At 38.5% G+C, this 3788-nt stretch overlaps 1 pseudogene; it reads right to left on the reverse strand.

The window, feature by feature from the left end:
• Nucleotides 1-447: 447 nt before the first annotated feature.
• Nucleotides 448-3574, reverse strand: LOC122065287 (annotated as a pseudogene).
• Between the last annotated feature and the right edge of the window lie 214 nt (nucleotides 3575-3788).

Raw genomic sequence — 3788 nt, forward strand, 5'->3', positions numbered from 1 at the left:
ATGTCTTAATTATTCTGTCAGTATTAAGACTTTTTCTTACTTACAAAAGCTTAGAACTTAAGTACTCTTCTTGAAGTTCACGAAGGCTTTGCTGATAATATGATATAGCTCGCACGAACAAAAGTAACAAACCGACGGTATCCCATGTGGGTAGTTCGACTGCAAAGACCAACACTTCACAATTAAAATGTCATGAGATCAAATCCCCTTTGGACAGCTTGCTGGCTCATTGGTTTCCTTGTGTAATCACAATTGTTTACTAAAAAATAAAAAAACAAAGCTTGTCGGCTAATTGGTTTTCTTGTGTAATCCTCAGTTAAAAAAAAAAAAAAAAAAAAAAGTTGCCTTCTACAATAAATTTGTAGATTTACCATTCAAGTAGGATCTGCATAATGATAGGGTCTGCATGGACCAGCCATGGATCGCAGCAACTCATGGTTTTGCAAATTGACTAAGAAGTGCATAAATTTCTTCTTCACTTGAATTGAAACAAATTAACATTGTTATTGAGTACATTCACAGGAAGACATTGTGATTAATTTGCTCTGCCATTTCGTGTATTTGCAGAAACTAATAACAAACACAATTAAAAATAATAGTAATAATAATAAACACTTTGCTTGCACTATATATAACTTTGATGATTAATTAACACCACCCATTGGCCTCTCCTTATGCTTACATTGTTCTCGTCAGTTAGGCTTGAAGAAGTTCAGTTTAATTCCAGTATCAATAAGAGTCCACACTCCCCCTGCAACCAACAGACCACTTAAAGCCATGCCCATTGTTCCAAGTCCCCAGTTAAGCCACCACATCACACTAAACTTTTGGGGTTTCTTAATCACAATCCACATAAAACATGGATAAGCTAATGTCACTGGTAATGCAAATCCACCAATCAACCCAGCCAAACTTCCCAAAAATGGTATTGCTACTGCAGCAAAGAAGACCCCAAATCCAAACACTGCTCTAAAGATTGATCTTAACCACCATGGAAGTGCCTTCTTCTTTCTGCTTGTATAGTGGGATTCCATGAAGTCAAACATTGGCATTCCATAGATTTGGAAAGAGCTCACAGCATTAATTATCACAAACAAGCTTATTATTCCTAATAAACCCCTTGAGGTATCGCGTCCGTGGTACGCAAACATCGCGGTTAACATCCCACCATTTGCTGGGATCTGTCACATTCATGAAAAGATTAATTAAAAATCAAAATTTCAAATTATTAGGAATTAATGGATTAATTAGATGAATATAATTCAATAAATAAATAAATAAATAAATGCTTATATACCAATTGACCGTAAGCCCAATATCCAGCTATGGCAATGGGAAATAGGCACATCGCTATGAGTAGATATGCAGATTTCACGCCTCTCCACATTGGTACATGAGATGGATATTTTTCACTTGAAGGCATTGTGGCCTGAAAATAAGAAAGAGACACATATTTATGCATAATCTTTAATTTAACTATATTAATCTTTATTTAAAGAGATTAAAACAAGAAAACTAATATTTGTTAAAACATACAAACTTTCAAACAATAAATATTGGAATGAAGAGGGTCTTATGAAAGACAAAGGTTTTTCAAATATTAATTATTGATATAGGGGCATTCAATACAAATCAGGTGAATTTTCTCGTACATCCTTGGTTCGTGGATTTAGAATCTATTAAATGAAAAAAAAGAAAATTAACTCTAAATCCACGGATCAAGATCATTCTCGTAAGTAAAACTGATCCAGTCTCTTTGTTTTGCTCCTTCTCTTTCTCTCTTTTAACAGAATTTGAATTCCCACTGAAAGAATCCATCTCGTGCCTTCTTATTGGTGTGGTTCAATTCAAAGTCACTGCTTCTAGAAAATAATTAATGAAAGAGGTTTTGTCAAAGAAAGTGACAAATAATAATGAGATGGCTTCAACATTTGACTTGCAAAGTTTGAACCATAAACAGTTGTCATATTGAGAGGCTAGTAAGCATTGACCAATCAAATATGCCTGGTCAGCATATCTCACAAGAGACAAGTTTGGGGGTAAGATTATATATTTTGTGATTAGCATGAGTGTTGAAGTTTGAAGATCATGCTAATCCTTATCATACGGAAAAAATATTATAATTCTACTTAAGATAATAATTGATATTATCTACTCTGGACTATCTATCCAAGTTAGCTTAATATTTTATATAAAGGCCTCACATGAAGGAGTGAAGACTTTAATCTTTATAAGAACAACGATGTTTTCTTTACTCATCCATGTGGGATTATCTTAATCGCCTCTAAAACTAACTTTAATTAAATGAAGTATTAACGAACTTAGTTACCTGAATTTCAAGGATGAGATTGTGGCCTCTGAAAGCAAAAGCTATGATACCAAGAGCATTAAGGATACTAAAAACCATATTAGCATCAGACTTTGACTTTATCGGTTCGTATGACACCCCAGGTAGCCTGCCCTCCACAACAGACACCACCCATATCATCGTACAGTAGCCGACGCCGTGACTGCACCGACCAGCGATACCCCAGCAATGGAGTTCAAGTTGGGCAGCTGCGACAGCACAACGGCCAAGCAAGTGAACACTAGGTACCACTCCACCGTCGTTAATGGCTTTGTAGTGCAAGTGACCCCACACACTGTTTGGAAGAACATCTTCGAGGTGGAACCTCCGATGATGACCAGTGTAACACATGTTGCTCCCGATAGATACATTATGGGGATCACCCCAAGTAACTTCCCCAATCTTTCCCCGAAAGTTGCATAGAGGAGTTGTAGATATCGGTTGTAACGTGTCCCAGAGGCTGATTCATGGAGTTGCACCAGTACCCATAGGGTGTAAAGTTGCCAAACGAAAGCCAACGTTAAAGCTATGACTCCCCAACTCCTGCAACCAATGGAAAAATTGATTATATAAAGTCATGCATGAATTCATGCTTTGTGACGAATCTTTTTTATTGCAAAAATATTTTTTCTTTCAATAAATACATACCATCCAAGGAAAGTGAAGGCCACGGGGAGGACGAGAGCTTGAATACCGATGCCGGAGGAGAGAGTGTGGAAAGCTGCATAGAAGGCGTTGCCGTTTCTAGACTCAGTGATGGGAAGCCAAGCATCTTCAGGGTTAAGCTTGGTGAGTTGGAGGGCCTTCCTCAAAGGGGTCGCAAGGGGGGACATAAAACCAGGAGTTCGAGATGTTGGGGTCTTGGTTTTGATCTCCCTGGATGGTTGTTGTTCTTCACCATCGCTAAAGAGGAGAGGTGAGCGAGACAAGGATGGAGAGTGGAACTGGGAAAGAGGGGATGAGATTGGTGGGGTTGATCTTGGTGTAATTGGGACTGAACGTACTTCCGTTACACCTCCATCGCCAAACAGGAGAGGTGAGCGAGACAGAGATGGAGAGTGCAACTGGGAAGGAGGAGCTGAGATGGGTGGGGTTGAACTTGGTGTTATTGGGACTGAACGTACTTCCATTACATCTCCATCGTCATCCATGGCTTGGTTAGCTTATTGCTGATGAAGCTGAACACTCTTTCTCTCTCTCTCTCTCTCTCCCCAATTCCAGCTTGAGGTTGCACTACAGGGTTACCTCCTTAAGTCTGTCCACTATTTTTGGCTATAAATGCCATGAACCAGATGCTAGAAAGGAAGACCAGGTCAGTTAAGGCCGCCAGGCTTTAATTAAAAATTAAAATAAAGAAATATCGCAGGAATACTTTATGAGGAGATCATTATTGACCGCCATCTGATTTTGAAGAGGATGGCTCCTATTTAAATTTTAAACT

This window comes from Macadamia integrifolia, unplaced genomic scaffold (genome assembly GCF_013358625.1).
Source record: "Macadamia integrifolia cultivar HAES 741 unplaced genomic scaffold, SCU_Mint_v3 scaffold1963, whole genome shotgun sequence".
Classification (NCBI taxonomy): Eukaryota; Viridiplantae; Streptophyta; class Magnoliopsida; order Proteales; family Proteaceae; genus Macadamia; species Macadamia integrifolia.